Raw genomic sequence first — 21,627 nt, 5'->3', positions numbered from 1 at the left:
GCCACAAGAAAGCAGGCGGTAGCGTCTCTGCGCCTGCAAGAAATGTGCGCTAAAAGGTGCGCCAACAAATAGCACCTATATACAGACATGATCAATGTCCAATACTGTGGCCCACCAGGACAAATGACGTACAAAGGGGTACCCACAAACACAGACACGCGCTGAGAGAAAAAATAAACGTGTGCGTGTATACCGGGGTGCGCGGGAAGTTGCACACGCGATATGGCCGGGTACGTGGATTTCAGGGGTGCGCGGGAAGTTCCACACGCGATAAGTCAGGGTACGTGGATTGCAGGGGTGCGCGGGAAGTTGCACACGCGATATGGCCGGGTACGTGGATTTCAGGGGTGCACGGGAAGTTCCACACGCGATTAGTCAGGGTACGTGGATTGCAGGGGTGCGCGGGAAGTTCCACACGCGATATGGCCGGGTACGTGGATTTCAGGGGTGCGCGGGAAGTTCCACACGCGATTAGTCAGGGTACGTGGATTGCAGGGGTGCGCGGGAAGTTGCACACGCGATATGGCCGGGTACGTGGATTTCAGGGGTGCGCGGGAAGTTCCACACGCGATTAGTCAGGGTACGTGGATTGCAGGGGTGCGCGGGAAGTTGCACACGCAATATGGCCGGGTACGTGGATTTCAGGGGTGCGCGGGAAGTTCCACACGCGATTAGTCAGGGTACGTGGATTGCAGGGGTGCGCGGGAAGTTGCACACGCGATATGGCCGGGTACGTGGATTCCAGGGGTGCGCGGGAAGTTCCACACGCGATTAGTCAGGGTACGTGGATTGCAGGGGTGCGCGGGAAGTTGCACACGCGATATGGCCGGGTACGTGGATTCCAGGGGTGCGCGGGAAGTTCCACACGCGATTAGTCAGGGTACGTGGATTGCAGGGGTGCGCGGGAAGTTGCACACGCGATATGGCCGGGTACGTGGATTCCAGGGGTGCGCGGGAAGTTCCACACGCGATTAGTCAGGGTACGTGGATTGCAGGGGTGCGCGGGAAGTTCCACACGCGATATGGCCGGGTACGTGGATTTCAGGGGTGCGCGGGAAGTTCCACACGCGATATGGCAGGGTACGTGGATTGCAGGGGTGCGCGGGAAGTTCCACACGCGATATGGCCGGGTACGTGGATTTCAGGGGTGCGCGGGAAGTTCCACACGCGATAAGGCCGGGTACGTGGATTTCAGGGGTGCGCGGGAAGTTCCACACGCGATTAGTCAGGGTACGTGGATTGCAGGGGTGCGCGGGAAGTTGCACACGCGATATGGCCGGGTACGTGGATTTCAGGGGTGCGCGGGAAGTTCCACACGCGATTAGTCAGGGTACGTGGATTGCAGGGGTGCGCGGGAAGTTCCACACGCGATATGGCCGGGTACGTGGATTTCAGGGGTGCGCGGGAAGTTCCACACGCGATTAGTCAGGGTACGTGGATTGCAGTGGTGCGCGGGAAGTTGCACACGCGATTAGTCAGGGTACGTGGATTGCAGGGGTGCGCGGGAAGTTGCACACGCGATATGGCCGGGTACCTGGATTCCAGGGGTGCGCGGGAAGTTCCACACGCGATTAGTCAGGGTACGTGGATTGCAGGGGTGCGCGGGAAGTTGCACACGCGATATGGCCGGGTACGTGGATTCCAGGGGTGCGCGGGAAGTTCCACACGCGATTAGTCAGGGTACGTGGATTGCAGGGGTGCGCGGGAAGTTGCACACGCGATATGGCCGGGTACCTGGATTCCAGGGGTGCGCGGGAAGTTCCACACGCGATTAGTCAGGGTACGTGGATTGCAGGGGTGCGCGGGAAGTTGCACACGCGATATGGCCGGGTACGTGGATTCCAGGGGTGCGCGGGAAGTTCCACACGCGATTAGTCAGGGTACGTGGATTGCAGGGGTGCGCGGGAAGTTCCACACGCGATATGGCCGGGTACGTGGATTTCAGGGGTGCGCGGGAAGTTCCACACGCGATATGGCAGGGTACGTGGATTGCAGGGGTGCGCGGGAAGTTCCACACGCGATATGGCCGGGTACGTGGATTTCAGGGGTGCGCGGGAAGTTCCACACGCGATAAGGCTGGGTACGTGGATTTCAGGGGTGCGCGGGAAGTTCCACACGCGATTAGTCAGGGTACGTGGATTTCATGGGTGCGCGGGAAGTTCCACACGCGATATGGCCGGGTACGTGGATTTCAGGGGTGCGCGGGAAGTTCCACACGCGAATTGGCTGTGTGCTCCCAGGCATTACCTGTACACCCTCCACGGCCCCTGCAGGCAGCACACACCACAGGGAACTACCCTGCACACCTGCTCATGTCTCCCACCACCCCCACCCCCCATCCACCAGGGACACCCTCCACCAGGCCCCCACCCATGTCTCCCACCACCCCCACCCCCCATCCACCAGGGACACCCTCCACCAGGCCCCCACCCATGTCTCCCACCACCCCCAGCACTGTGGGGAACCTGCCAGCAGGCCCCCACCCATGTCCAACCCATGTCTCCCACCACCCCCACCCCCCATCCACCAGGGGCACCCTCCACCATGCCCCCACCCATGTCTCCCACCACCCCCACCCCCATCCACCAGGGACACCCTCCACCAGGCCCCCACCCATGTCTCCCACCACCCCCAGCACTGTGGGGAACCTGCCAGCAGGCCCCCACCCATGTCCCCCTGGCCCCAGGTCCTGACGATACACAATCATGGCAGTAATGGCCAGCATACCCAGCACAAACACCCAGGCAAGGATTGCATGCACCCACATAGTGAATGCAATCACATGACACAACCCCAAAGGCAAGTATGCAAAAGAACACATGTCCGTCACACACACATACACAATGGGTGCAAGTGAATGTCAAAACCCATATCATGACATGTAAGAAACCAAAGAGAAAAAAACACAAGTGTAAGAAAATATAAAAATGTATTAAAAACAAAAAATAAGTACACTAATAAAACATACAACTATGTGGCAAAGTAAATAAAAGGTCCATGTCCGAGAACAAAAATGATAAACCAAAAAACAAAGGATTAAAAAATAAATAGAATTTGTCCAAAGCAAAACCATGTAGTAGGAAATCAAAGAAAAACCATTACGTCATGGTGTAAACAATAAGAAAATAAAAAAATGTATCTCCCAAAAAATAACAATATATACAGGAATGTTCCAGGGTCCATGAGCCCAACACCACAAATGAAACCTAATACTAACTAACAAAAAAAATATGTACAAAAAAGTGGCCATTGTCCGAGCGGTCCAAAATAATAAAAATAAATAAAGGAAACCTAGCACTAACTAACTAAAAAACTATATACAAAGGCAGTGGGCAAGTCCTGCGGCTCACTTGGTGATGCTGGCCAGGGCATCCTCGAACTCCATGTCAATGTCCTGGAGGCGGGACTCTGTCCTGGCCCCGAGGTCTCGCAGGGACAACCCCATGTGCTCACCAAAATCCCTGCGAGCCTCCTCGAGGCACTCAGCCCGCCTCAATGCCCGACGCATGGAGATCTCCGCCCTGGCCATGGCGAGCCGCTCCTCTTCCGCCCGCTGCCGCTCCGCACCTATCCGCTGGCCAAACTCCTCCCACACGGAACACACCGCCATGCCAGGGTTGCCCTGCCCTCCGGCCGATGCCTGCCCCTCTGATCTTGATGGCCCTGAGCCATGATGCCTCCCACGTCGAGCCCGCTGCTGCCTCCGACGCCACTGCCTCTGCCAGCACGACGGCATCCAGGCTGATGGTAACCACCGACGCCGTCGTGCACGTGCCCTGCCCGATGATGCCGGCACATCTTCCATCTGCTGGGGTCCACTTGCTGTGTTGTCCACCCCTGCTGGACCTCCGACTCCCAACTGTGGCAGGGATGGGATCCCCACCGAGCTGGCTGCATTGGTCGGGGCAGGTCCACAGGGGGCCATGGTGGCATCTGGGCCGGAAGACGGCAAGGAGAACGACCGGTGGATAGCCTGCACAGAGGAGGAGAGGGCCGTCAGATTGGCCAACACATGCAGGAACCCCCCGAACATGGCCGATCCCAATTGGGCCACGTCGGCACGGTGCACTTCGTGATGACGTGCGTGCTCCTCCCGGGAAGCACGCACGGCATCACGAATCACAGCCGTGCGCATCGCGACCCCAATCAGGACCTGCTCCACGCGGCCAGGGGTTCCCACGGCCGCAGGTGGAGGGGAGTCAGTTGACATGGACATCCCCTCTACCTGCGGACGGGCCTGGGACGGGGCATCCCTGCTGGTGCATGGTGGTGCACTCACAGGGTCAGGGACAGCGACATGCACAGGCACCTCCACGGTGACCTGTGCTGCCTCCTGCCCCTGGCCCTGGACTGCACCACTTGCACCAGCAGGGATGCTCCCACCAGGCCCCATGTGTGCACCAGTGTCGGCCTCCTCCTCCTCTGTGCAAACCACCAACCTGGATGCCTCCTCACCGTCTCCCGCCGTAGCAGGCCCCTGTGGGGGCTCACCCACCCCTTCCGCTGCAGCCGTGGGGGCATCCCCGCCGCCTTGCTCCACAGCGCCGTCTCCGCCCTCTTCTTCACTAGCCGCTGCGTAGAGGGAGACAAAGGACACAAGCATCAGGCTACTGTACAATGGTCCCCTAGACAGGAAGCAATAGCAGATGAGCACCACTGTCAAAGTACACTTCCATCATGTCCCTCCACAACACATGGGTCAGTCCAGGCAAAACACACACAGTAACAGGCATGGTGCATGCCATGCACATTTCCATGCATGTCCAATTGACTCTTGAAACATTCAATGATATGTAACTCACATGCATCATGGCTCATGCATATCACATGCACACACTTCACCTCAGTCACATCCATCTGGCCCCAAACACACCGAACACAGGCAAAACAAGGGTAAGTTGGGTGCGTCACTGAATCTGTGCATTGTCACACACATGTGTCATGCATCCATGACATGCACAAGTCACAGACACGCAGGTCAGGCACACAGAAATGGCTACCATATATGTACCTGGCATCAGCACCCATCCTTCACCCCCATCCATGTCCAGGTACAGAGACTGGCATGCTCTCATGTCCTAAATCTGCATAGGGCTCCCCATGCCGCATTTCAACACATGCAACAACCATGTGGGTCACACATCACTGGTCGCACATGCATTACCATGATGTCCCTGCACACATACATGCATACATGGCCCATGGCACACATACAGGCAAGTATCATAGAACCAGCACACCGCAACATGCCCTGTCTCACACAGTAATGCTTGCACACTTACCGCTCAACTCCAGACGGGCCTCCCTCTCAAGGACCTGGGCGTGGAGCGCTGGGCGTACGCGTTCCAGGACCCTCTTCTGGATGGAACTCATGCGGCCCCGGCCCCCCTCCACGAGGCGCCGGGCCTTCACAAGGGTCCTGGACCTCAAGTCCTCCCAGCGCTTCTTGATCTTCTGGACGTTGCGGGTTGCCACCCCCTCCGCGTTGATGGCAACCACACAGTCGGCCCAGATCCTCTCCCGTCCTTCCTTGCTGGCGCGGGACGATCCAAAGAGGGCATCATACTGCCCCAGGACATGCTCCACCAGGACACCAACTTCGGTGGCAGTGAAGCTGGTGCCCCTCTGCCCCTCTGGCCTGGGGTTGCCACTGGTGCCAGATGTGGAAGTGCCCGACATGGCAACCCCAGAGGCAGGTGTGGGTGGGCAACTGGGTCCTGGGGCTGGGCTGTGGAGCGATGTAATCCCAGTTGGGAGTCTTCAGTTCCAGCAGGGGTGGACACAGCAACTGGACCCCTGCAGATGGCTGATGTACAGGCACCAAATGGCAGGGCACGGTGGCAGCAGGCAGGCAGGCAGGCAGGCAGCAGCAGATAGCACGTGGGAGGCTGCTCAGGGCACTGGGGGGGCAGTAACTCGGCCTTCTGGGCAGGAGCGTGGTGTTCCGTGTGTTTTCGGGTGGCCAGCTTGATACGGAGTGATTTGGCACGTGAAATTCCTGAACGTCAGCGTGAAATCCGAGGAAAGGCCCTTAGCGCGTAAGTGCGTCAGCACGCATACGCGATTCTATTGGACCAGAGTCCCTCAGCGCGTAAGCGCGTCTGACGTGATCCGCACGGGCGTTCCCCACTCAGCACGTGATGACGGAGCACACGTGGAAATGCTGCACGTCAGAGTGTCATCGCGTGTAATTGGCCAAAAGTGCGCGTACACGCCATTGGCCTATGTACGTGTATTTCATAGCGTGTAATTGGCCAAAAGTGCGCGTACACGCCATTGCCCTATGTACGTGTATTTCAGGGGTGCGCGGGCACTTACACACGCAAGTACGTCAGCGCACCTGTATGCCTGCTGCGTGGGAATTTCCACACGCTATTGGAGTGGGAACTAGATTCCAGGGGTGCGAGGGTCACACGCTCGCCTAGAACACGCGCAAAGCATTAATTTGCGCACTTTTCAATAAACAAGCCAGATGCCAGGATGAACATACCGTTCCTAGCAGCAGTGGCAGTGGGCTACCAAAGGAGGAGGAGGAGGAGAGTCAGGGCCAGAATATTCACACCCAGAACCAGCCTATTCGGGATGCCTGATGACCAGGTGTATGGGAGGTACAGGTTTCCAGCACACATCATACTGGACCTGGTCAGTGAGTGGGAGGATGACCTCACATCACCCACCCTGTGCTCCCAAGCACTCAGCCCCCTGCAGAAGGTCCTGAATGTACTGCACTTCTTGGCCACTGGATCCTTTCAGCGGACAAGTGCCATAGTGGGTGGTGTGTCACAGGCCACGCAGTCACGCTGCCTACACCAGGTCTTGAACATCATCACTGCACGGCCATCAGTCCGCAGGCACATATATCTCCCCAGGACTCATGCAGAAAGGCGGACGTGCATCCAGGAATTCTATGGTGTGGCTCAATTCCCCAAAGTGCTTGGTGCAATTGACTGCACACATGTGGCTCTACGTCCACCCAGGGCAACAGAGCACATCTATAGAAACCGCAAGCACTGGCATTCCATCAACGTGCAAGTTGTATGCAATGCCAAGGGAATAATCACATCAGTATATGCCAACTATCCCGGGTCCACCCACGACAGCTTCATCTACAGAATGTCTACCCTATGCCGGGACCTAGAGGCTGGCCAGCATGGAGATACATGGCTGCTTGGTGAGCATGAATGCCACTGCACATGCATGCATGTCAGATACTGGGTCATGACACAACACCACTAATGATACCCATCACCACCTCCGCAGGGGACAGTGCCTACCCTATCAGCCCCCACATGATGACCCCAATCCGGAACCCCACCACGCCACCCGAGGTAAGGTACAACACAGCCCACATTGCAACACGGGGCATAGTGGAGCGCACATTCGGAGTGCTGAAGTCACGCTTTCGCTCCCTTGACCGTTCTGGCGGGCAGCTGTTATATGCTCCCCGAATAGTGTGCAGGATCATAGTGGCAGCATGTGTCCTGCACAACGTTGCAACACGCCGGGGCCTGCCCGTGGACATGGTGGTGCCCCCACATCCACAACCACATGCACGCCCGCTGCGCATGGGAGGGGAAAGGGCACGGGGGGAGGCAGCCCGTACGCAACTGGTGGCCAACTTCTTCACCTAGGAATCACAGTGCTGGCTAGTGCACACTGCTCTGGCACATACCATCTGACAATCAATGATGACACTACCTGACAATGTCACAAAATTACTTGACAATAAACTGTCAGATACACATCAGCCTGAGATTGTTAACATGGAAGTGTCACTATGTGTGCACCCCTACCTACACATACACCAGCAATGCATCACAACGAAAAGACACAACTCCATCAATCAAATATGCATTGCCACAGGCGATTCACTACATGACAACATTGCCATGTCACCCATTCCCTTCACAGTCCCGCCACTGAGGACACCATGTCATGGTATGTGAGAGCAAACAAACTGGCCATCACAACATGACACCGGTGTCACAAATAGCAGTGCCCCAAATGGTACATAGCCGCACTTGAACAGCTAACCGCGCTGGAGCCACTACTACACACCTGTGTAAGAGTAATTTCAATCAAATTACACACCAACCCACCCTGAAGCCCACCCAAACAAGACACAATGCATGTAATCAATGGTAGTCTCAATACCTGATTCTGCTGGTATGTCCTCACCGTCCAGATGTACAGTGATGGCGCCACGCAAAAGTGTCAGTGCACATCTACCGACATGTAGTCTGACTCCAGAGAGTATGCCCGTGTGAAGAACTGTGTGAAATACCTGCAAAACATGAGCAACATATGTAAGTAGAGGCACATATCAAACCATCATGCATAGTTAGGTGCAACAACAATGTGCACTATGAATGTCTACACAGTATTGACTATGGACTGGCCAACAGCTCATGGGAGTCCAATGTCACCGTGTAATTTGCTGTCACTTGGGCACACCCTTTGCAAGCCCATGGAAACGGAAGCAGGAGGGGTGTGGATGTCTGGTACCCAAGCATCGAAAACAAACTCAGGACAAGCCTGCATGTGCCCAGCCACAATACAGTGTATGCCCAGGTACCCACACAAGGCAACACTCTTGAAAAAGAAAAAAAAATTGAGAGAAAATGGCCATGAAAGGGCCGGCGGGGGCCACCTATGAGGTCCGAGGACAGGATGCACGCCACAATCCACCTGTGTGGATCATGGGAAAATAAAACACCCCATAGGCTCGTGGCCCACACGGCTACTCTGTTGTGGGAGATGAGTCGCTATCGCTCTGGCCAGACCCTGCAGCTGACTCAGGAGGTGGGGGAGCTGCCTCAGAAGATGGTGTGACAATGGGAGGCAGCCCACGCAAAGCACGAGTTTGCTCCTCCATGGCTGCAAGCAGGCGGGTCTGGTAGTTCTGGTTCTGGGTTATAATCATGCGGAGGTCGCCATGCAGTAACTTCCGGGATGACCTGACCTCCGCACGAGTTGCCTGCATCTCGGCCGAGAGCGTCCGTGTCAGACGCTCCAGCTGCTCCTCTGTCCTTCTATGGGATGAAGCCTCAAGCTCTAACAGGGTCGACCTGAGGTGATGGAATTCTTCCCTCAGGCCTTCCCTGTGGCGCTGGGACTCCATGGAAAGTGATTCCCGCAGAGTCGCCAGTGCCGCCCGCCTGTCCATGTTGGACGCCAACATGTCCTCCCTGTGTGCCTGGCAGATGGACTCTGTAGCCTGCTCCAGTCGCTCCATCAGCCTTTCTGGGGGGACAATGGAAGTGGCCACCCTATCCATGGCCTGTGCAATCATCTCGGATGATGCTGCCTGTTGGGTGGCCATACCGTAGATGGATTGCTCCCAAGCGGTATTGCCAGGTGGCATACGGCCACCACGTTGACGGGCACCACACCTGCCTGGGGCAAGGCGGACTGCGCCTTGCTGTGCCGGCAAGGCCTCAGGCTGCAGGACTGCATTCCCTCTCTGATCTGCAGCCCCAGGAACAGGATCAGAGATTGTGTGGTGTGGCCCTGCATCCGTAACCACCGGAGGCTGAGCTGCCGACACTGACATCCCCATTGAGGGCAATGGCCCGGCTGCAGGTGGGTCGGACAGAGGAGATTCTCTCCCAAGAACACTCACCTGCGACTGCACATAGGTGTCATCCTCCGAGTCTACACCTGAATACTGCTCGGGGGAGGAACCCCCAGAGACACCCCTCGACAGCACGACCTGCAGCACTTGTGGGTTTTCACCCACAAACACACCACGTCCCTCACTTGTGGAAGGTCGGCCCGGGTTGCCCTCCTGGGACGGCTCAACCACCACATCCCCAGCATCAACAAGTGCTTCGTCCCCTGCAAAGACATGAAAGAGAAAAATGGAAACAGGCATTAGCACCATGGCATACAACAAGGGCTGATGAACAACAGAGGCAGTAGTTCTACGACACATGTCCCACATGACTGGGAGACCTCCTATGCATTCACCATCACTGGGTCTGTAGGGGAGGCTCAGGGCATACAATGTACAGATTGGAGAGCAACGCCTGCTCACCATGCTGCCTAGCACTGCCATCACACATTGGCCGGTGATTGCCATGTCAAAGGCACATGCCATCACACACATGGCATGTGACATAGCCACCAAGTGAAGAGGGAGAGGAGGGCAACTTTTTTGGATTTCAACCACTCTGGTCCTGACATTGCATCATCACATCAATAAGTTAACATGTTGTACATGGATCTGCTAGTCCCAATTGGCCACGATGCTCAGTGCCTTGTCTACATCAACAAAATGCAGTAAACAATGAGATTCCACCTCCCCATCACCTGTAAAGGAATCATATAGCATTCGTGAAGCACCGGTCCAGAAATGTATGAAGGTACAGCGGAGCACTGAGGGGTGGTGGGGCAGAAGGGGATGCCAGTCAACAATCGTACTGGTGCTGGTGTCATTCATGTCACGCAAGTGCAGGGGTGGGTGGCACAATGAAGTGCAAGGGGAAGTGGCGGCTGGAAGTGCTGTACAAGGTAAGTAGGACTTAACGTCAAGGGCAGATGGTGTTAGGCACAGACAAGTGCTGGGGGGGGTGGCCTATAGGGGTACAGAGACAATCATGCAGTGCTGTGGGCTCGGAGGGGACAGGGGAGGTACACACTGCATCTGGCTCGGCAAGGTCCTTGCAGATTTCTATGTGTCCTGCAGAGTTGTCACATGCCGCAGATATGTGCCCTTGGATTGGGGATCTCATCTTGGCGAAAAGGGTGAGGCGCTATTGCCTTTGGAGCATGTGGCAGGCCAGTTTGCCAGAGGATGAGCATGATGCAGGACATTCCCTCTCTGCCTCCAGGCACCTGTGGTTTGGGTTCACAAGATCCGAGTCATGCCAGGACTCTGCATTGGCATGGGGCTTCAGACACGTGGTCATGACCGTGGCAAAGACATCCAGTGTACCTGACATAGAGTGGAGCATGGAGTGGGCCCTGTCAGGATGGGAGTGAGCCTAAGGGGGAGCTGGATGGGGGGGAGATTTTGGCAGCATAAGCCTCGACTGACACACACTTCATGGGTTGGAATACCAAGAAGGTGTGTGACAGTGGTGAGGGTGGCTTTGCCTGTGGGGTGGTGAGGGTGAGCTGGGAGGAGAGGAGAATGTGATCACTCCAGGAGAGAGGAGTGCAGAGATGGACGGAGAGGGGAAAGTCAGATGAGATCAGAGCATCAAGAGTGTGCCCTGCAGAATGAGTAGGGACAGACGGGAGTCTAGAGGGTGAGAGGGAGTTGCTGAGGTCACAGAAAGGTCACGTGGGGGGGTCAACAAGCATGCAGGTGGATGCGTACAGCACCAAGGAAGAGGATTTCTGTGTCTGGGGACATGAGTGAGGAGGAGAGGTGAGGACACTCAGAAAGGAAGTAGTACATTTGACCAGTTTTCCCAGACACAGTACGCACAGTTTGTGAATGTCAAGGTGTGGTAGAGAGAGACGTCACACAAGCCATTTCAGAGTGGAGTAGGTCTAAGTAGGAGTGACAGTGGCAGGAATACCCTCATGGAAGCCAAGGGCACACCCCCCCTGCACAGTAGTGGCGGGCCAAGGAGAGGATCTCCTGAACATCAGGTAGGAGTGTGTGAAGGATGCAGACAGAGCTGGCCGTCAGACATGTTTCCATGAGACCAAGGATGTCAAGGTGCATAACCTCATGTAAGTGACAGATATCGGAGGAATGCCTGATGCAGCCGCAGTGAAAGGAGTGTAATTGTGGAGGAGGTTGACAGCCTTGTAGGACTTACGGGGAGTGCTAGAGATCAGAGGTGCAGCATGTGTAGGAGTTGGAGTGGGAGGCGGAGAAGGATCATGGGAGGGTGCAGGGAGGCAGTGCAGGATTGATGAGGAGAGAGGAGGGGGGACAGCAGGAGAGGAAAGGAAGTTGATGAGATGTGGGTAGCATTTCTCAAGGAGAATGAGGTTGGCCTAAGGGCCTTGGACTGAGATGCTCCCATTACCATACACATCAATTGTGGCCTCTGAGGATTGGAAGGAGGCCAGGAGTACACCCCAACGGGTCCCACCATTGATGGTGGAAGAGGAGCAAGGAGAGAGGACAGGGACCATGTGAAGGGTCTATGGGACAGGCAAAGGCATGTATGAGCAGATGTCAGTGAGAGTTAGCTTTGAGTAGGCTCAGATGCACTTGTCAGCAATAGGGTGGGTCGCATTGGAGGGCAGGGTGCCCTCATTTGACTGTTAGCAAGCAGGTGTCGTGAGTAGGGCACGATGGTCTGAACTGTAGAAGTCAGGGAAGATAGACCATGAAGAGCAGCATGGAGTGTGAGGGAATGGGGCTCGAAACCAGACGGTACCAAAGCACACAGGTAGGAGGTGGATGTCAAGGCAACATCCACAGTATGACAGCATGTTGGTTGGCATTTATATACAGAGGACGCATTAGCATGTGGTATCATTGCATGTCAGGCATGTGAAGATGAAACTTGAATGGCTGGGGGAAAGTATAGGAATGGTATGTAAGACATCAGATGAATAGACAGGGGAGTATGAGCAACAATGTAGTGACAAAATGACAATTCAAGGGCAACTTCCATGGTGTAGGGCCATATGTGCACTGTTGCCAGTAGGGATAGTGCTGTGGGCAGATGGTGTTGCACTGAACATACTGGATGAGGCACATGGGTGCCACTATCAACTCTGCCACACACCCCCTTGACAGGCACCCAACATGAATGCTTCACACACACACCATGCACATGGATAATACACACATGCATGTGCACTCACCGGATGATGCCTCGTAATCAGGGAGATCTCCCACACCTTGGAGTTGTCCCTCGGTGACGTAGGATCCAGCTACGGACTCGTGTGGTGTGAGTTCTATTTCCTGTGCTGGGGACCCACCTCCAGTCACCAAGGTTGCGGCATGACTTGAGGCCAGCTTATCCTTTGCCCTGCGCTTAAGGTCATTCCAGCGCTTCTGGCAATCACTAGCTGTGCGCCTCACTACTCCAAGGGCACTTATTCTGTCAGCAATGGTCTGCCAGTGTGCCTGGCGTCTGGCATGTGTGGTCTTGGACCCTGCAACGATGACCATTTCCCTATCATGATCTGACACATACTGAACAAGTGCATTCAGTTTGGCGTCTGTGAAGCTTGGCTTCCTTGATGGGCCGGACTGTGCAGCCGTGCCTGGGGCATCAGCCTGTGCCGGACGTGCACTCTTCCTCTTGCGCTTGGAAGGGGGTGGGGATCCAGAGTGTCCTACGCCGCTGTGGACACTAGGGGCAGGAGCCGTGGTGGACTCAGTACTGGGTGTGTGGGATTGCACACTCAGCATGGGAGTAGGTGCAGGCATTGGGGGTAGAGGGATGGGGTCAGGCCTGATCTGAGGTGCATGAACTAGGACCGACACAGTCTTGGCAGGGTGTATGAGAGGTGGGGTGGATGGAGCCACACCCTGGCTACGGGGGCCAGCAGATGACCTATCTGGCATAGATGCGCGTGCCCTGATGACACCAATGTGCACCGGTGCACGTGCAGTGGACCTGCTGACCTGGATGTCAGCGATGGGATCACCCTCGGACAGGTCTGGTGCCACAATGGGCTGGTCGGACAAGGGCGGATCAGGGTTGGTATCAGCCACATGACCCTCATCTGGGGGGGGGGCATGGGTGTCCCTGACTGGTCCTCCAGACTGGGGGGGACAGGGGCACCCTGCAAGTCACAACCACGTCCCCTAGTGGATCCTCCACGGCCACCACGTGTGGCTCGGCCACCTTTGCCACCCTTACGGCTTGCACGCCTCCCAACCATGGCACTGATGTTATTGTGCGTATGGGAGTCGGTGTGCACAATTGTCCTGGGCAATTGGGTGTCAAAGGGGTTGGGTATCAGATGGTATTCGTACCCTAGTGCAGTGGCAAGGCTATATGACACCCCTGGGGAAAGATGACGGGTCACGCAACGCACAGGCACCCCAAAAAAGTTAAGGAACGTGCACAATACCCCTCCTAGACCAAGTGTGCTGATGGAAAACCCTGCACTACGCTGTGGCATCCAGTAACACAAAAATGAACGTATGCGTGTCACACGCAGCCTAGAATGACCTCTGAAGGGGTAGGCTACACACGGGGCAAGCACAGAAGTTAGATACGTGCGTGACTCACCGTCTGCCAGGTAAAAGAGCGTGAAAAATGAGCGCGTTTGGTTGGCAACACCCCCGCCAAAAGAAGATGTGTACGCTGTCTGAGGAGACAGGACAACAGTAGAAGGGGACACTGTTTGAGGGGACAGGCCCAGGTAAACCAGTACAAGAGGAAAAAGAGAAAAAGCTGTCAGAGGTAACAGGGAGTACGAACTGGAAACGCCGTGAAGTAAATCGCGTGTGAAACGACAAGAAGTACAGAATTCACCCACTCGCTCTCCACGAAAAGCACGTACAAGGAAATGGTGTTCTACACTACCTTATATACAGGCCCACACGTACAGCGTCACTTACGGCGTGTACGTGCTTGGCCCATGTTCACCAATCACACGCTTTGTCACTTCTGCGTGTGGATCCTTTTTCGCCAATCACACGCTTTGACACTCCTGCGTGTAGCTCACTTTTCACCAATCACACGCTTTGTCACTCCTGCGTGTAGATCCATTTTCACCAATCACACGCTTTGTCACTCCTGCGTGTAGATCCATTTTCACCAATCACACGCTTTGACACTGCACGTGCAGGTAACTATAGACGCACATATGCTGGTGACGGGTTTTCGCGCGATTCGCTGAGTGTGGGATTTTCACGTGCAAAATCACTCCCTATCAGGCTGTCCACGCGTTCAAACACGAAAGACCACGCTCCTGGCCAGGAGGCCAAATTACAGTCCCCCAGAGCCCTGAGCACGCTCCCACCTGCCATCTGCTGCTGCCTGACTGCCTGCTGGCCACGTGCCCCACAGTGCTGGTGGGTGGGGGTGGTGGGAGACATGGGTGGGGGCCTGCTGGCAGGTGCCCCTGCACTGCTGGGGGTTGGGGGTGGTGGGAGACATGGGTGGGGGCCTGGTGGAGGGTGCCCCTGGTGGATGGGGGGTGGGGGTGGTGGGAGACATGGGTGGGGGCCTGCTGGCAGGTGCCCCTGCACTGCTGGGGGGTGGGGGTGGTGGGAGACATGGGTGGGGGCCTGGTGGAGGGTGCCCCTGGTGGATGGGGGTGCAGGGGGACATGATCAGGTGTGCAGGGTAGTCCCCTGTTTTGTGGGCTGCCTGCAGGGGCCGTGGAGGGTGTACAGGGTACACCTGTGAGGGCCCACCCAGCCTATTCGCGTGTGATAATTCCCACGTACCCCTGTAATACACGTACCCTGGCCAATCGCGTGTTGAACTTCCCGCTACCCCTGTAATACACGCACCCTGGCTGTTCGCATGTGATAATTCCCGCGTACCCCTGTAATACACGTTCCCTGGCCTATTGCGTGTTCTACTTCACGCGTACCCCTGTAATACACGTTCCCTGGCCTATCGCGTGTTCTACTTCACGCGTACCCCTGTAATACACGTTCCCTGGCTGTTCGCGTGTGATAATTCCCGCGTACCCCTGTAATTCACGTTCCCTGGCCTATCGCGTGTTCTACTTCACGCGTACCCCTGTAATACACGTTCCCTGGGCAATCGCGTGTTGTACTTCACGCGTACCCCTGTAATACACGTACCCTGCCTAGTCGCGTGTAGAACTTCCCGCGTACTCCTGATTTGAAGATTGCCCGCTTTGCTTTCCTTGTTTGCCTGCCCTGTGAAGTGGTCCAGGGTTGGCGCAGCCCTTAGCGATGATTTAGCGATTTTGATGGCTTTTCCTTGCGCGAGGGCGTTCTTGGGGGCGTTACTGGCGCTGCTGCAGGCTCGCTGCGATTCTCTGCGCCACGGCTGGTTTGGGAGCATGAAATCCATGAATACGCTGTGCGCGGAAATCAGTTTTAGCGCACGTGCCTGGCGCAGACTATCGCAGGCGCACGCTGTGCGCCAGCCGCGTGCGCTACTTGTGCGCTGGATTCTATGAATTACCCTGTAGATCTTTTGAGGTAAAACTTGAATGACTATAACAATTCAATACAAACACCAGGAACAAGATGGTTGATTTTGAATTTCAACAATCTTGCACCATGATTTTCAATGGGGGAATTAATTGATTTACTTAAGAAAAATACTAAGCATTTACACAGACAATTGAGAGGGTTTTCAAAGGAGATATGCTAACATACACAGGCAAACAAAAGATTCTTCTATTGAGAGATGACTGGATTAAACTGGCACTTTGGTGTTTTTAATGGGGTACTGCATTAAATGTACTACTACCAAAAATTAAGGGCTTACACAATTTAGGGCTGGGGTTATATGCTACTTAGAAAGCAAGCCTTGGTTTAGGATTCAGGGAAGCCATCTGGATCTCAGGACACTCTGGAAAGAAAGGGCAAGGGTCTAGTCACTGTCCTCGCAAAGATGTAAGGTTCAGCAGACTTCTCTCCGTCCTCCTTTTCTGTACCCCTTGATTTATTTGTCTGTCCTGAGTCCTACTACAGCCCCCCTTTTATAGCAGAAATGATATCACTCATTTTACAAGCTAGGGGGAGTACCCTGTAATTATCCCTGCCACCAGGATTTGACAGTTTCTCTCTGTCTCTTCGCACCCAATCAGGGTTGGATCAGGAGTTTTGGAGCACCAACTGTCTTTCCCCTATATTACCCTGCTTTGTTCTCAGCTCAACTTTTTGGCAAAAACTAGTTATGTATCATAACTTTATAATTATACAAGCCACTGCCATGTGAAACATATATTCGGTTTGTCTGGTCATAAGGAATTAGGTGAGCCAACCGCCAACTCCGTACGATATAGCATGGCCATTCAGCACATTTTTGTCCTTTTCATAAAATGTACAAGTTATGAATCTGCAAATCATCAAGCATGTTCCTTCTTTTCACCAACTGTCACATATGTCACGTGTTCAGATCAGCCAGAAAACTAGTTTAACTGGCCATTTCTGTCCACAAAGTCCCAGGTAAATGTAATTTTTGTCCCCAAAACCGCCTGGAGATTACAAGAAAAATGGCATGAAATTGAAAGAAATCCTTAGTCTCATGGTTGTGTAAAATGCCTAAAATGGAATAGTCTTTTATATTAATTGGGAGTGTCTTGGTCCACATGTGGGAGGGCCGCCTTATGCACCACAGCCTTCTGTTCCCCTGGGTCAGCCGGTGACCAAAGGGTTTTATGAGTCCCTTTGAAATTGGCAGTTTGCTCTTTGAAGTGGGTGCAGGAAGGGTTCACACCATCTTTTCATGCTTCAGCCACATTTTGCCTTCTTTGAAATCTCTGGGCTCCTGCCTTCATGCAGAAGAAGGAATTATGATGCCCTCAGCAGCATCACATTTTATTGTGGAATTGTTATAGGATATGTGTGATATGCAGCGGCAAGTGGGGCTTTGTCATTATGAAGTTCCTGACTCAGCCTAAACTGGTTTTTCCTGCAGTAAGTGTCTCTTCAAAGGTGACTGGAATTTTGTGGGTTGAAATAGAATATACATTTGCTTTGGTCACCCGCCACATCATATTTCTCCTGACATTTTCTGTGTGAGCAGTGCTATCTTTTCCCACTGTGGCTTTTTAAAGATGTTTTTCTTTTCACACATGTGCAGGCTGTTTTTGCTTTCAATGTTTAAAATTCTGTCTGGCAGGTCACAGGATTCTTTGATTTTGCCTTCTTTGGAGAATTTACATTTGCTGTTTGTTCAGTGATGATGATGGGTAGGCCTGTTTCCGCATGGTTCTTAAATTTGACATGAACACAAAGAAAAAGCCAGGCCGTTTTTTGGTTGCAGTGTAGAACCTCTTGCCATTCATGTGACATAAAAGCAAAGCAAGGCCGTTTTTGCTTGCAGTGTTTAAATGCTTGCCACTCATATGACAGGGAAAGCACAGCAAGCCCATTTTTGGTGGCAGCGTTGAAATGCTGCTGTTCAGGTGGAAGGGACTTCTGTTTGGGGGCTTTAAATGCACCTCACACTGTGGAAGTATTTATTGATGTGTACAGTATATTTACTGAGGTTTTTATTTTGTTTGATTTGTCTTGATGCTTTCTTTGTAAATGTTGTTAAAACGCTGCCAACACAACTCATTTTCAGGCTGCCCTCAGCCACCTCCTCTCCCTCTCTCATCTCTGATTGCCTAACTGCCATTAAAGATTGGTGTGCCGCTAATGATCTTTGTTTGAATGCCAGCAAGACTGAGATCCTCCTCATCGGCACACCTTCACCATCCTTTCCCCTCACTCTCTGACCAGCTTTCCTTGGCCCTCCTCCTACCCCCACCTGCGAGGCTAAGACCCTCGGGGTCATCTTTGACTCCACCCTTTCCTTATCCGCCCACATCTCTGAGGTCTCTAAAAAGTCAAACTTTGTACTGCACCTCCTCAGAGGTACTCTGCCTTTCCTCTCCTCCCCCCAGAAGCTCATGGTATCCCAAGCTCTGGTTCTCTCTAGGTTGGACTATTATAACAGCCGCTTTCTAAATGTGTCTGCCTCTACACTCCGCCCTCTGCAACTAATCCAGAACAGGACTGCAAGACTTGTCCTTGGCCTCAAGCCCTGGGATCGTATCTCTCCAGCTCTGAAATCTCTCCATTGGCTCCCAATGGATGCAAGGGTTAATTCAAAACCCTCTGCATTGTCCACAAGCCTTTCTGGGGCCTCAGTCCAAAATACCTTCAGCTATCCATGTGCAAATACCTCCCCTCTCAAGCCCTTCTCTCCTCTACCTCTAACTCCCTCAGGGTCACTCGTTTTTCATAGAAACAAGCTGGGGGTAGACCTCTTTCAACTGGGTCCTCAGTCTGGAACAGCCTCCCTGCCACTCTAAAACTTGAGGAGAACCATCTCCGGCTCCGGAAGCACCTCAAGACCTTCCTCTTTTCTTCTGCCTTCACCCCCCCCTCTCCCCTGCTGACCTGTTTCCTCTTGGAACAGCGGCTGTTATAATAGTCCAACCTAGAGAGAACCAGAGCTTGGGATACCATGAGCTTCTGGGGGGAGGAGAGGAAAGGCAGAGTACCTCTGAGGAGGTGCACCTGGCCACCCTCTGTCCTCCGGACCCAGGTACCTGCTCACCCTGCCACCTTCCCACAGTGCCTCCAGGCCACACCTTGCACTGGGGTCTGTATCTGTACCCATACAGCCCCCCCTTTTTCTTCCTGCACTTATCAGACCTACCCTGTCTGCTGCCTTAAACCCAGCACTTGCAAATTGCTGGCTGCACTACCACCGTTTATTGCCTTTATTATTTATTTATTTATTATTATTCATCTGTTTCTCCTCTGCTTCGCACTTTCCACTTCTCCCCCATTCCCATGCACTTGCGCCTTCTCAATGTCACTGGGCCTAGTAAGATCGCTGTTGTGTTCTCCCATGTTCCCCTCCCTTGCCTTGTCGCGCTCTGAAACACTTGTGTACAAGCGCGATAGAAATAAAATATAAATATCAATATCAAAAGTAAATTATACTTAATCTCTTAAATCATGAATTAAGAAATAAATGTTCTGATTGGACACATCCGAAGGGTGTGCAGGCAGGTGACCATTGACTTTTGAATCAATGTGCACTGGCAAATGAATGCATTATTGCAGACTAGCCGTTTGATCTTCGGCAAAGAGTATATTCTGAAAGATCATCTGAAAATACGGCACGCCACTTTGCATGAACCCTTTAACCTCTACTGGGATTTTTCCACAATCTCCCTCAGCATCGAAGAGAGGCAGGTTGTTGTCTCTTAATCTGTCTCTGCTCTCGGGGCCACAATGTGCATGCCATATGCAAACATTTTGATTTCTGCATACTGACAAAAGCATATGTTGAATGTGCATACATCTACATCATAGTGGTACATTATAGGCTTGAAGTCATGTCAAATCAATGGATATGTACATAATGGACCTCATTATGAATGTGTAGTGCTACCGGCGCCGTTGTTACCATACCGCCACATTACGGGTTCTGCTCGCGGGTGCCGGACTGCATGCCTGGTCTGACCAGGCGTGCAGACCGGCACCCGTGAGCAGAACTCGTGATTGCACCGGCACCGATATAAACGGCGCACTCACGCCGGCACCCACGAATGGGCAATTACCGGCCCATTCATCTCGTAATGGGCCGGTAATGGCCCATTCATGGGAGCCGGTGCCGGTAGTGAGTTTGGCGGTGGGGCACAGCTATCGCCAAACTCGTAATGAGGCCCAATGTCTGTGCATTGGGGCCTGCATCCTCTTCTAAAATTACTTCCAGAATCACGGCGGATGGCCCTCAGATCCAAATGGAATGAGAGATGTCCCAGCCATTTTTTCTTCACCTTTCACATTCTGAAGCTGTCCAAATGAGTGTGCATGGGTCGTGTTTACAAACATTTATTTCTTGTGGAGAGTTTTGTGAAAAATAAAATAAGTACCAAGCCCAGTATGCATTACATCCTATTATCACACATACGGTTGTCAAATATAAAGATCTGTGGCCATTCTTGTGTTCCCCAAATACTCTTTGATTTTATGCAAAGCAGAGAGGAACCTTCCGTGATGCTGTTTGCTCCCACCCTCTTTCTCACAGGGGCATTTCAAAAGAGCACAATAGGAAATAAATGGCATGGTTACTCTGCCATTTGAGAATGTGCTTTGATGAGTAAGACGTGTCAAATTCGTGTTATGACAACAAGAGGTAAGAGAAGTGATAATTAAAAATGCAGATTTTACAAATCTAAAAAGAGCCAGTTTATGATGTTAGTACAACTAAATAATTTCCTTTTGCCAACACTCACTTCCCTTTGCCACTCAAAATGTCTCTCCTTCTTGGGCAGGGTCGTGCTCTTATTAAAACCAATGATCTGTTTCTATTGTGAGCACCTAAGCAATATTTTATTTTTTACTCTGGCCACTTATTCTTTTCTAGTGCTGTTGGACCTGTCCATTTCTTGCAGTAGGTAAAAACACAAATAATTAATAAGGTCTGTCAGAACCCCAGAAGTCACTTGAACCCTGGACTTTGCTCCCCCATATGGGCAATATGCCCTGAGTGTGATGGAGACATTCCTGCAAGACACTTGCAATGACAACCTTTGTCGCCAAACGCCAAGCCAGTCCAACCTCAGGGAAAGCTGATCACACTGTTTCTCTCTTCTACTTTTAACCATAAAAAGCAGTGTTCCTCCTTTTTATTTTGTTAGTTCTGATGTCGGAACAGCTAGATTTGTTCCAGGAAATGCGAGTAAGCTCTGTGTTAGGGGAAGATGGATAGGATGGACAGGAGGGGGGCAGTGGCTCTGCAGAAACCACCCCTTCCCCTCTTGGAGCCCTATTAAGAACTGCCACTTCGGATTACTGCTACAAGTGGCTCTCTGTGTACGAATGTCCCTGAATTACTTGGTGAAGGAATCAGGCATTGGCATATCTAACATTCAATTCAGTACAATAATACTTTAATGGCATGACTTGGACAACTAGATTTGATTTTGAAATTTAAATTACCTTGGTTAGCATTCCAGGTTTTGCAATCGCTGGCAAAAATTCAGATGAACTCGATAAGCATTCCAAGTTATCCGATCACTGGCAAACATTCA

Source organism: Ambystoma mexicanum, chromosome 1p (genome assembly GCF_040938575.1).
Source record: "Ambystoma mexicanum isolate Mex_15411 chromosome 1p, UKY_AmexF1_1, whole genome shotgun sequence".
In the NCBI taxonomy this organism is placed as follows: domain Eukaryota; kingdom Metazoa; phylum Chordata; class Amphibia; order Caudata; family Ambystomatidae; genus Ambystoma; species Ambystoma mexicanum.
The sequence above is the reverse complement of the archived record's forward strand: the minus strand, read 5'-3'. Positions refer to the sequence as shown.